Source organism: Porites lutea, chromosome 7, assembly GCF_958299795.1.
Source record: "Porites lutea chromosome 7, jaPorLute2.1, whole genome shotgun sequence".
Lineage (NCBI taxonomy): Eukaryota > Metazoa > Cnidaria > Anthozoa > Scleractinia > Poritidae > Porites > Porites lutea.
Genome location: NC_133207.1, coordinates 7,800,727 through 7,815,124, shown reverse-complemented (window position 1 = coordinate 7,815,124; position 14,398 = coordinate 7,800,727). Strand labels below are relative to the sequence as shown.

General features: G+C 37.2%; 1 pseudogene; it reads left to right on the top strand.

Annotated features, from left to right (window-relative positions):
• Window positions 1-6,729: 6,729 nt before the first annotated feature.
• On the top strand, window positions 6,730-13,087 carry LOC140944386 (uncharacterized; annotated as a pseudogene).
• Window positions 13,088-14,398: the final 1,311 nt, after the last annotated feature.

The window sequence follows — 14,398 nt, the reverse complement described above, 5'->3', positions numbered from 1 at the left end:
TCAGAGGCCATACCGATATGTTTTAATCGCTTTAAAAGTGATTTTATCCTTGTCCGATCGCTATAAAATTTTCATCAGTAATTGGCTATGGATTGAAATTTGTGAAAATGCAGTTTTAAGAAAAATCGATAATACTATTAATTTGGACTTTCAGCGCTGTTTTTTTTTTATTTCTGAAACGACTCGAACGAATTTTTTTCAAATCTTTTCACATAATCTTCATAATGTAAATAATGACATCTGAAACTTTCATTAAGATTGATTCACTGCAACACATTGAAATTTCAAGACAAACCTATCCTAAGATCCTGTCAAAAATCCGCGCTACAACATTCACTGTTTTGACGTTATGCTAATTTTTCCAAATTAATGCGGACAATACAATATATTCATGACTAGTACATTTCAGTGTGAGTATTGTCAATGTTTTACGTGAAAAAGATAAGATAAATTCACACTAAAATGAACTATTAATGGAGGTATGTATAGTGCGCATTATTTTGGAAAATTAGAATAATGTCAAAACAGTGAATGTTGTAACGCAGATTATTGATTATTGATTATTGACAGGTTTGTCTAGACAGGTTTGTCTTAAGGTGTTGCAGTCGTGAATCAATGTTAATGAAAGTTTCAGACATTATTATATTCATTATAAACATTATGTGAAGAGATTTTAAACAAATTCGTTCTAGATGTTTCAGAGATATACAAGAAAGCGCTAAAAGTCCACATTTTGAATGAAGTTGCACTTATACACACTATGAAATTAAAACCCATGAAAATCCAGTGAAATTTTTCATGGTAATTTCACATGTTTTTCACAGGTTTTTCAGGAGATTTTGATGGAAAATTTTCATTGGTTTTTCATGGGGAACATGCCATGAAAATCTCATGAAAAAAGCGTGAAAAAACCCCTTAAAATTCAACGCTTCATGGCCCATGAAAAAACTTTAACAAACAAAAATCCCATGAAAATGCCATGAAATAGAATGAAACCCGCTTTTTTTTTTCCATGGCTTTTTAATGGTAATGAAAAAGCCATGAATTAAAAAGCTCTTTTTTCATGGTGTCGGAATTTATGAGTTTTTCATGGGGTTGTTAAATTCATGTCCCATAAAAAAACCATGATTTTTCCGTGAACGGTCGAATATTTATGGGTCATGAAAAAATGAAATGGCTTTTGATGACATTTTCATTACCCATGAATTATGGTCCTCTCTTATTTTTCATGGGAAAGACAAAGACATGGCTACCATGAAAATTTAGTCTTAAACTACTCTCGACTGTTAAATCAAATACATCACTGAGGATTTGTTGGCTGGTTAAATTGAAGCTATATGCATGTAGCAACAACCCTAACCCTAAATAAAAGCTAACCGTTTTTCAAGTCAGTGCTTAACCCTAATTATTATTCATTCAAAATATTTCCCCAATTCTGATTGGCTAAAAGCACACGTTTAATTCACCATAACCAGTTACTGATGACCAAATTTGGAAGAATTTTGACTTTAACAAGGAAATGACGTCAAAAATGCAGCGTTTTCGCAGGTTAAGGCACCGTTAACCGAGAAGACCTGGGGACGAGGTTGAGTTGTTTTCGTTGTGAACTTAAAAAAATGGCGGACATTTCACTCGTTTCAAGAGTAAGAACTAGGCAAAAAAATAGCTAAAAACACGGCAAGAACAGCAAGAAGACAACTCGAAGGGCCACATCTGCTATTTGGAGAATATTTGCGGAGCTGGACAAACCTAAACGCACACTATCGAAGATGAACTGAACATCGATGGATCGATGGAGGTAAGCATGTTTTAGCTATGTTTTTAAACTTGGAATTATTTTGAATGAACAATAAAACAGTTATTGAATTAGGCTTTCATATCATATGAAGAATTATGGAGATCTTGGAGGGTGTTATCCGCCTCGGCCCTCCTCGATCTCCATTATTCTTCATAAGATACTCAGCCTCATTCATTAACTGTTAATTACTATTCTCAGGGCTTATTTAAAAAAAAATCTTCAGTCTGCACAGTCTGCAGTCTGCATTTTAACATGACTGCACTTTAGTATGGTGTACTACAGTGTAAATAAGGCCATTAATGACAAAAAAAGTGTCATTGCAATACAAAAAAAACATCTGGAATACATGTACTTTATCTCCTCTCCAGGCTACAATCATGACGTACCAAATTTCACCATTGAAAATGAACAACAAATTTCAAGGGTTCCATCCTACTTAGTTTGGACAAGTTTCAATGAAATAAAAAAAGCTCATTTTCAAGGCCAATACAGATGTTTATTTTAGCTAATAGCAAATGAACAGCTGTACAAGACAAATCATTTACGTGAAAACTAAAGTTGTTGTGTTACAATAACAAAAAAATGTAAATCTTACCCATGATCACTGTTGTTGCCTCTGCCATCAGATCCATCTTGTAAGTACAGTGATACAATGAATATTGAAATGCAGCAATATCTAAACAAAATTAACAGCAGAATCATGTCAAGAGTTCATGTAGAATATTTGATCCATCCTTAAATAATAAAACAATGGTTTTGATGATGCAAACCACTCAAAAGGATATCATTATTTTTAAAATAATCGATTCGTTAATGAAATATATGGATAAGCAGGTTTTGTTAAAGGTCAAGCCGGCTTTTTTGCTCTACTGCATCTCTAAAATTCCCCTATGTCTTTGGTTTGGTTTGCAAATTCAGCTGGTGGTAAGCTCTTTTTCAGCTGGTTGAACTAGCTGGCAGCCAGCTCTTAACGACATCCCTGTTAGCCTGTGTACAGACCACCCCCTCCCCTTAGTAAAAATCAGACAAGGGGCGTCTGTGATTCACTGTCACTAATCGCGAATGGGAATAACTTTGCATAAATTAAAAAAAATTGTTTCCGCTGACCAAAATTTCCATGGCTCATGTTTCATGTCATTCCAGTTCTCAAAATGTCGGTGCATGCGTGTTATTTCCATCGAGTAACTTAGAGAGTGAGACATTTCTAAAATAGGATTACTCTATACCAAGCAAGAAAAATGTTCTTACAAGCCCATATTGAAGGAAAAGATCCATGTTCTTATGCAAGCCTTCCCACTGAATACGGGAAGTCATTAGTTTGAAATAAAGTGTTGACAAGTCAGACATGACTCATGAGCTCATGATAGTGTGAAACGTGACCTTAGCATTATTGTTTTGCTTGAGTTTTGATGACAGGCCCTAAAGCCAATCAAAATCCCTCAATTTCATGATGTACACACTGTAATGATCTACATATAACAGCCAATCAAATCATTTTCCACATATTCCAGGAAAAATCACGTGGCCTCCATACACGATTACCAATGGTGAATCACAGACTCCCCTTCTCTGATTCTTACTGAGGAGAGGGGGGGCTTGTACACAGGCTACATCCCTGCTTACCCTGGCATGATTGTAAACAATCTGCTTTAATACATACATGTAATTTACTGTTGTCAGGTTTGTTGGAATGAATTTTGAACAGTTCCATCGGCAGAGCCAACCATATATAGCACACTGTAGTTCAACTTTTCTACCCTAGCTAAGCCAGCTACTGTAGTGTAGACAAAGATTGAAACTTCTTCCCCTATTAAAAAAAGAATCCCCTACTTTGAAGGAAAATAATATGCTCTCGTGCTTTAATAATGATCAGAACAACGGAGTAATGGATCAGTCAATTCCAGCTGTGCCCAGCGCCCCCCCAGGCTACTGCAGGGCATTTGCCCGCCTTGTCAGTCCCGGGGCTGGGGCATTTGCAAATTTTGTGCTGCCTGGGGGCCAGGCATTTGCCAACCCCTCGGCCATTCCCGAGCTTTTGACACACACGTTGTTTCCTATCAGAATATAACTACACAAAGGATTTTACTGGGAAAGAAAACAGATTGGCTCAAAGGCCATGTAAAGGCATGTTCTTGATTTTATGCATGCATTTCTTCATTGCTCATCAAGCCAGAATTACATAGCGAAATCTGGAGCTATCAAAGTGAATCAGCGTTTTTGGTCATTAAATCAAATTTCTGTTGAGATTATTTGAAAAGCATTCTTTCATATTTAAAAAGCTATTCATAACATAAATTATAACTCTGGGCGCAGCTGGAATTGACTCATGCATAACAATTTCAAGGTTAGAATAGTGAGACTTTTTGTGTCAAGCAAGACTTTCATTTTGGTCACATGCACATCCGGTGTCTAAACAATTTACTTCTTTCATTTCTGTTCTGATCAAGGTCGTGACCCTTGTATGGCTTTCCCCGAGTGAATCCGTTCGTCGAAGAAACTGATTTGTCGCTTGAAAAAAGGATCGTCATGCCCACCAAACATAAAAATAAAAATAAACTTAACAAAGACCATGCACAGCCTCTGTCACATTGTGTTCCGCAAAGCTTATATTTCTTACATCATGATCAACTTGAACTGTAATCGCGGCTCTGTCTGACTGTGCCCCAGCACACAACGACGAAACTATGATTATTTCGCTTTAGTAGCAAGTAATCTACAATAAACAAGCACTACTTAAGAATGATTAAAAACAAAACTCACCTAAAATTGTTTACCGAATCCAGCCGATCTGATATCAGCGGTGCGAAGTTTTCGTTACATGTTACACAAAAAAGCGATCGATTATGGTTCCTCACAGTCGTGCAACAAGTGACGTTTCTTAAACTTTTGCGCTAAAGGTTAAAACATGTTTTGAATCCGAAGATTCTTCCTAAAATTACAATCAGAGCGAACAAAACCCAACACTAGCGAAGCCGTCAGTTTCAATTTGAACCGCCTCAACCCGGGTTGCCTTGCGACCGCGCCTGTAATTCGAGCATCACTGTTGACCATTTTTACAGCGTGAGCGCTAAAAAAGCAATCGAACTTTGATCGAGTAATCAACAGCCATCATTTTCAACTTCAAGGCGAGTTTTTGGGGAATTTACAGTGCTGCAATAGTTTTACAAGGAAAAAGATCGTCACCTACATCAAAGCGGAAGATGGACCAGTCTTTACAGTGTACAGTGAGGTACGATATGTAGCGAAGCATTGTAACAGATCACTGAACAGATTACAGCTAACAAGATACTCATACACTGCACGTGTAATATTTCCATACAGCAATATTCAGATCATATTTTACGCATTTAGGCTTACATGTAAGCTTAAGTCTCATGTTTCGATTCCCTTCACATCAACTGTTTGTGTAAAATAGTATGAAAATGGCTCCTGCAAGCATAATGTATGAGTGGGGCCGTACGGAAATCCTAATAATTAGGATTTAGGATTTGATAATTTATCAAACTGGACCCTTCAGCGGCAAAGCTAAAAACAATTCTCCACAAGGTACGGTTTTAATTTTCTTGTGATCCAAGAAACCTGAAGAAACGTAAGCTTACGTTTTATTCTTGTGTTTATTCTTGTGCTTCTGTTACGGCCATCCTCACCAACGTTCATATAATCTCTTATGCTTATGCTTGCATCGCCAAAACTGCACTTGCATGTCCATTTTACACACTGTATACAATGTAATTCCTATGATTTAGTTCTGTTCTGGTTGATAAATATGCAGCTTCATTTGAGAGTGGCTTATAAAATGGTTTGGCTCGTGGTAATGAAGATGAGTGGACTGCTTTAATAGGTGCCAGTACTACATGTAAAAGAGACATTGATCACAACATTTCAACATGACATTAGTCCGTTGCAATGTATTATTGATATCAAAATTTAACTCTTCAATTTTTTTATTTACTTGACTGTTTTGTACAACGATGACCACAATATGCATTTTCTTGATTATTATTTTTATTATTATATATCAACAAGCAACGAGTTTATTTAGTCACAATTTATATAAAAGCACTGGCTCATATATACAACTGTCCATGTGTTGACCTTTTCCCTTTTCTTTTGCAAAGGTTAGGATTAATAATTTTTTATTACTAATCATTAGTCTAACAGACCTTCATGTCCTCTAATTCAGTCAGTATTCATACAGTGTTGTACAGCTGTACTCGTGATTAATCAAATCGGACTCCTGCTACACAGTTGTCTGATTTTGTTAAACACTTGTACATGTATGATTGCAGACTAAATTGGACTCCTAAATTGGACTCCACTCAGTCTTATTTGCAGAACCTCTAATTTAGAGCAAATTTTCAGTTGCTAATTGTGATATTAATTATTCTGGGACAGGTTCAGTTTTCAAACAGAAGGAAAATTTACTACCAAGGTTCAAGCAGTGCTATGGGAGGCAACAAATGCAGCTAAGAATTTACACATTTTAGCATGTAAACTGGATTTACTTAAACCTTCAACACTGCATTGTATATATATATACTTTTTTTTCATAAATGTCTTGCTAGCCTCCTAAGTGTATGTTTACAACAAGTACATGACTGTATTTCTACATGTTAAAATGGATTGAAAATTCAGAGTACTACCATAAACTATTAATAATGTTCAAAATGTACAATAGTCACAGTTGTTGCTAAATTTTTTGCTTTTATGCGTTGAAAACAAAAACACCCATCACAGGTCTAGAATAATTCAGTTTGTATTTTATTTCTGTATTGTTTTTGGAAAATACTGAGGTCTGTGCTAAGGCCCATGGTCAAACATGGTCCGGCCGGCGGCAGAGGTCACCATGTGCATATCTGAGTGACTGAGACTCTCCACAGGCCACCCCACTTATGGCTCGGCGGCTCGGCCCCTCAGGCCTCAGATCAAAGATGGCGTCGTCCTCGAGTACATCCACTTCCACCACTTCCACCACTTCCAGTGCTGTACCGAGCTCTAAAACAAGTGTGCGGGCTATAACTTTCTGACCCGGATTCAGAGCCCAGAACGGTTGATTTTGGTATCATTTGTTAATCATTTGGCTTTTCGAGGTGCGCACATGCGTATAGGCTTTGGTAGATTGTGCTCGAAAAAAAAGCATATTATGCTTTTAGCAGTGCTCATATTTAGCAGTATTTGCGATGCTAAAGACTGTAAGACCGGAAGGTGGACTATATGAATGTTCATTAAAGTCAAAATTGATAGAGTTAAGCTACTGATGATCTTTATTTTGCTTAAAATCCGGGTAAAATCTAAGTAGCATAATTTCGATGACAGAGAGCATAATTTTCAGAAAGTAGCATAATTTTGGCATAATTTCTAAAAAATATGAGCACTGCTAAAAGCATAATATGCTTTTTTTTCGAGCACAATCTACCAAAGCCTACTCTAGATCACCCAAAATTCGGCTTTTATCAGTTTCAAAGTTTTTTGTTATCGTTGTCGCAGTAACATCGATTCACTTAAAACTATATTTTCACAAATTTAAATCCATAGCCAATTACTGGTGAAAATTTTATAGCGATCGGACGCGGAAAAAAGTATTTTTAAGGCGATTGAAAAATATCGGTATAGCCGCTGAAAAACTGTATTGAAACACCTTAACCCTGAAAAATTGCGGCATGTCGTTGCTCTATGTTTCGCGCACGAATAGCTGGATGATGTCTGCAACAGATATAAACAAGTGGAACCAATTCCTATTTTCTCTTTCACCCAGATGTTATCTCCACTGTGGTAAAACAGTTTCTTTCCCCTGCGATTGGGAATAACAGCAACTGGGCTCTGTGTTGGCAAGCCTCCACTCATGGCTGGGCTGCCAGTACCTTCCACAGCAGATGTGATTGGAAAAACCATACGATTACAATAATAAAAAAGGCTCGTACGTGGTCGGAGGATACAATGATATTCCCTGGGGTAAGTGCGTTTTTATCCCGATGGATGGCTAGTGTATGAAAGAGTTGGAGATACTCTTTGGAAAATAAAAATTAAAGCTCTAGAGGACACCAATCTGCCAGGGGGGGGGGGGGGAAGTGAGGCTTTATTTGACCCCCAAAGAAGGCAACCAACTCCCGGAGCCAATGAAAGTCAGCCTGCTTTTGAGCAAAGGCTCACCTTCTCTACTGCTGAAATACTCTCAAGAAGAGGACCTTATATCGCATCACCAAAAAAATGTGAATATATCAATCATCATGTAGCGCGGTTCAAACTTGATACTTTAACCAGAGGGTTCAACTATAGGACGAACCCGTTTACAAGACACTATTTTCAGTATTTTTGCAGCATATAGCTTATATACAAACGTAGCAATCACTATAACATCTGTCTTTTTTTTATTCCTTGATGAATATATGGTGGCTTTCTTCGCACCATTTGGCCTACATTTCTTTGATATAAGAGGCTACCATCTATTTTAAGTTTCTTTAATTGCTTGTGCGCGTCTGAGGAATTGATCATCTCCGAATAAATTTTTCGCACATACCCTTGCAGATCAGATTGTTTACAAAAGGTCTGAATTTGAGTGTTCTTCGGCTGTGTCCTGATCTGTTTAACTCAACAAGAAAGAATCAAAGAGATGAGATAAATTAACTCATCAGCAAGTGTACTTTTGACTTTCCAAAAATGTAGGGCTTTGTCCTAATAACTGGATTCATCTACAAGGTTCATGCTACAAAGTCTCGTCGGGGAAAACGAACTGGACCGCTGCAAAATCTGCCTGTGAAGCTATGTGGTCTAAGCTCGCTATGGTGACATCAAAAGCCGAACAACAAGCACTTGCTTCGAACGTATCACAAAAAGTATGGATTGGTTTGTACAGGGATCCCAATGACGATTCACGTTGGTTGTGGGTTGATCGATCAAAAGCGACATATACTAACTGGAATCCTGGAGAACCCAACGACCAGGGAAAAAATGAGGATTGCACAACGATGTTTCCTCCTGATGGAAAATGGAATGATTTAGCATGTTTCAACAGTCTTAAATACCTCTGTGAAACCAGTGGTAGGTGATACGTCAATTACGTGCATAATACTTTGAACTTATCATAGTGCACGCAGTGCATGACTCTAGGAAGCGTGCAATATAAACGCATAATGAATTACTTCGCGAAAAATGGTTAAATTATTATTATTTTTTTAATATTTAAAGAGCCCTAGTAATCTAGCTCCCTGTAAAAGGGCTCCGATAGAATTAAAACAGAAAAATTAAAGGAACAGAGTAGTAAGTTTTAAGATGCTTGGCACAAACAATAAGGCCTTTATCTTTTTGCTTGACTTTACTAAATTGACAATCGGCAAGAGAGGGTAAAGGATAGTGTCAACTATCGCCCAAACGAAAGGTATTTATTACGGACTATGCACCAAATCTGAGAGTGGGGAGGGGGGGGGGGTGTTTGTTTTGGCTACAGAATTTGCTTCTATTTCTATGATCTAATGAGAATTTCTAAAGGATCATTGGAAAGGGGATACCAAAAGGAAATCCTGATAAAGTATACTCGGCTTTATTTCAAACTTATTACACCACGGCTTACCAAAAAGAAAAAAAAGCATAAATACAATTGAACCCCAACTGAAACTTTCATAGCTCTGAGCACTAGAGAGCATAAAAAGCTGCTCAAAACTGGGCAAAATTGCAAATTTGCCATTTAAAAAGTGTTTCAGGGTATGAAGAGATTTTGCTCTCACGTAGTTTAAGGCCTGGGACAAAGGGGTTTACCTGTGGAAAATGATTTATTGGCTAAAACTTCGGCACAGAGATCATGGCATCGTCCTTAACATTTTATAGGAAAAATATTGTGTTAACAAGTCACGTGACATATTACGTGACCACTTTGCTAAAAATCTTAAATTATTGACCAATTAGTGGCCGGTTTAAGAAAAAAAATCGAGCGATAACATTTTTCTAATTCTTATTAAATATTTCTAACACTTCAGGTTTCGAATGACCATCCATTGCACTTCAATAAAAAAATGAAAAGGGAAAACATCATTTAAAATGCCCTAATTTGATCTTGAATTATTTAAAACTTTAATATAATTCTAAACTTTGCGTACATTCATTCCAAACGTAGAAAGTTAGGTATGTTTATCTTCTTTCAGAAATGCCAATTTGTTTGTCCAAACAAAGTAAATTCGCCACCATTCAGTTTTGGTCACCTGACATGTCACGTGGCTATGATTAAACGTTAGGGCACAAGAAAACCTCAAGATTTACTTTTGGGCAAAAATTCATTTTGCTCTAGATCTCCTAGCGAGAGAAATTGCCAATCATTCATATGCTGCAAACACAACTTTGACCCAGGCCTTAAACGTCTTGAGTAATTTTTTTTCTTTATTTTAGATAAGAAGAAATATGGCGGCTATTTCTAATTTAGCCATATGGTCTTTGCAAACCTTTATGGATTCTTTCACTTATTTTCAGGATTTAAAGCCGCGACAAAAAAAAAAATAGAAAATCGGTAAACTGAGCAACAAGTATCTACTTGCAGAATGCTATAACAAGAAACAAAAAATTTTGTCTATAAAACGACAGAAAAAAATGGCGAGGCAAGAGCCTCCTTGACTCCTAGACCCTACCTATAATGGCCTATGCATGGAGGTTTCTCCCTAAAGAAGTACCTTTTCAGGGTTTAGGTATATGAAAGAGTAGAGAGGCTTCACTAGTTGAAGTATATGGAAGGGAAGGAAAATCTGTCATTGCGGTCTTGAAAGGACCTAAAAAGGTTAAAAGACTATGAAAAAGACAAGAACCGTTCTGGTTGAGAGATTTATTCATATTTAAAAGACGGTCCATTAACAGCAGCTTAAAAAGAGGTGCAGGGTTGGTATTTGAAAGGGGTACTATTTGTCAATGGAAGGTATACGAAAGGGGTCTCTTTTCTGTCAAGAAATGGTATAAAGAGTATAATATTTTTTAGTATCCCCGGGTCCTGAAGCTGCAAATTTAGGAAATACAGTAAAGCAGCAAGGATCTATGTGCAACTGGCTAAACGAGTTTTAGCCATGAAAATCGCAAATATGGTAAGGAAATCGTTAAGGCAAATGACAAAGGCAAATTCTGCAAATTTAACAATTATAGCAAAGAAAAAGGACGATTTTCTAAAACTGGCAGTGCCTAAAAGGTTGACGTTATCAAAATCACAAATGAAAGTGGAAATGATCCTCGAATTAAATGAACAACCTAAGCGGTTGAAAAAGAACCTGAAAAAAAAAAAAGAAAAAAAAAAGAAATGTAGCAAAACAGACGAAAGTTATGGCGAAAGACAAAAGACACTTAAGGGAATAGAAGGGTTTCGCCACTTGCAAATTTGCTAAGCGTATCAAAAGTACGAGGGATTTTTCCGGCAACTGCCAAAACGATTGTTAACCAAGAGCTAAGCGCCAATTATTTATCACAATGTAATGCATAAAACCTTCTTGGCCTTTTCTCTTTGTAAGTTAGAATTTTGTTAAATTTGTTATTGTTGTTATTCTTGCCATATTTGTTACCCATTCCTTTTAGATAACAAGGAAACTTCTTGTTACTTTTGCGATTTTTGCGAAATTTGTAGACTTCTTGAGGCCCTTCTTTGTGTTTTCTCTTTCTAAGTCTAGAATTTTGTTAAATTTGATATTCTTGCATTTCTTCCAATAATTGTTACCCAGTCTTTTTAGATAACAAAGAAATTTCTTATTACTTTTGCGATTTTTGCGAAATTTGCTGACTTCTCGGGGTCCTTACTCCAAGTCGTTGCGTTTCCTCTTTCTGAGTCTATAATTTTGTTAAATTTTTCATTTCTGATATTTTTTGCGATATTTGCACAGAAATGTGTCACAAAATGTTCTTATGAATCATTTTTTTGGCTAAAATTGCGAAAAAAAAGAAATGGCTAGCAAATTTTTGCGATCTCCAAAGTTAGCAAGGGAGAGGAAAGCCAATTTATGGCCAAGAGGTCTGGTGAAACAGGAGCAAATAGAACTCAAAGATTGAGATGAGATTAACTCTCTCGGGATTGGCTTGCCAATTCCCTGTACGGCGTCTTCCCAGGCCTTCTCGGTCAATGCATTTTGGTGACGTATCCGAGACCGAAAAACGGGCGCAGACCACCTGATCTGAAACGCATCAGCCGTGCACAATACAAAAAAAATGGCTAAAAAATTTTTGCGATCTCTAAAGTTAGCAAGGGAGAGGAAAGCCAATTTATGGGCAAGAGGCGGGCTGCATCTGCCCATTTTGTTCTCTGAATTAAGAGAGCGCAAATGTTAACAAGAATAACAAGTTTACCATCGAAAAAGAAAGGCGAAGTATAAAGCAAGTTATGGACCGTACAATTAATGCATATTAATGCACATTTGCCCCACTAGTTTCGTACTTTCCAGGGGCGCCACTGGTACTTTCATATCTTCGATGAGGAGATTGAGTGGTTTATTGGCTATTTACGTACACACAATCTGTATGTAATCATCGATCTTCCTTGGAAGTTTTCAGATTAAAATATAGAATCGGAAAAGCAGATAGATAGCTCACCCCTTTTTCAATTGCAGCCGGTTGTTAATCCCAATTTTTCTTCCTTTTTATTTCTGTTATTTATAGCGTCTGCTTACAGTACCTCTTCCAAGTCGTTTATTTTCTCTCTCCTGGATAAAGAAGGGCTTGCACCATTTAAGAGCATGGTGACGAATACATCATTTTCAGTTTACCGTGGTTCAAGTTGTGGTCCAACATTTGGTCGGGGGCATGACATATACATTGCTGATAATGCCAATCAGAATCCTAATTCCTACACTAATTTTGGTACCTCTTACTCTCTTCCAAATAACGTTACAGACCGTTATACAATCCTGGCTGGAACCCGTTACTTTTCACCTGACGAGGTTGAGGTATTTTATGTCGCTTGGGTTCTGTTAACCCCTTGATTTCCCTGCGCAGAACTCGTTTGAAATCAATGAAAAAGTCACCCCCAAAATCTTTTTAAGACATATTGCAAAGCAGAGAGCATCGAAAAGGCCCAAAATTTTGAGTGGTTATAAGGTACGGAGCTTTAAGATCCGAGGACGGTCGCGTTGGCGAAAACACCGCTTACTGTTACACCCCTTTCTTTTAATATTCAGTGAATTTGTAAAATGTAGGAGAACTCTACTGAACAACCATTTCAAAGTTAAGAAAGAGGAAGAAAAGTTCGTCTTTGCTTGTTTGCGTCTTCCAGAAACGTAAAATAGATTAGGGATATTGTACGCCGTAGTCGTGCAATCGGACGGGCAGTAGAAATGTACAAAAAGGCGTGATGCACGTTCAAAGTCGGAGTTTTGATTAGTAATCTATTGCTTTAATTTTTTGACGTTTTCGCCGCTGCTGCCGTCAATGAATCTTTAGGTCCTTATTCTAAACGGTGTCCCACGGTAGGCTTTGATAGATTATGCTCGAAAAAGTAGCATAATATATATGCTATTAGCAGCGCTGGCATATTTCTAAAATGATGCCAACAATTATGCTAGTTTTTGTAAACTATGCTCATTTTAACAAAAAACAAAAAAAATGCAGAAATTATGCCTTTACTATTTAGTTAAAGGTTGGTAAAAACATCTCAATAGATATATGCAACATTAAATTAAATGACACAAAAAATTTACCCTGTTTACATCTAGAAACCTTTAAGAGTGCATTCATTGTCTGACAACTTGGGTAATCATCTTGGGTAACCGTGCTTGTTATGCACATGCGTTGATTCCTGTGGAAAGAGACCTGGGTCACCTCCTGTTAGACCAAGGTCCCATGAATGTGATGATATAAGCAGAGAGAGATTGACTTTGTTACTTAAATTTGCCTGTAACTTTCTTGGTTGCATGATCACTATGACAATTTTGTGCTGCAAAACGTTAACCAGCCAATAGTGCAAATTATGCTACCAGTGCTTTTTTTCGAAAAATAGGTGATAATTATGCTGGTGATGAGAAATTATGCCAAACATTATGCCAGCACAATCTATCAAAACCTAGCTATGCGACGGTCTGCGACACGATCAGAACTCTGTCTGCGTCTAACGTTTTCAGACGTCCCATGGCCGGGACGTACATCAAAGGCAGATATGTGAATTGTTAGCGACTGCAGTCTTTCCAGGTTTGTTTGAATCTTTTTGGTGCAAAAATGGCACCGAAACACAGGTCTGTCGACGAGGCGACGTAGACCGGTCTCCGATCAGTGTTCCAGATTACATTTACCGTGTCATTTACGCTTCGTTCACAAGTTTTCAGATATTTTTTAAAACGTAGAGTTTTTTCTCCATTTTCCTCTCTCTTTTTTTTTTTTTTCAAAAAAAAAGAAAAAAACAAAAGGATTAAAAAACCGTTAACACGTAGGGTATTTGAATCGTTTTCCCGTCTAAATAAAAACGGGAAAACGACGGAAATACACTGCATGATAACATCCCTATAGCATCCCTTACAGAGCATACGTAACGCTAGTAGTTCAGTGTTTATGATGTTTTTACACAATCTCTTTAAGGTTCCCAGAGGCCGCGATCCTTTCGCTGACCAAAAGGATCACGGCGTTTGGGAACGAGAATGGTTTTTATAGTATCTTTAATAC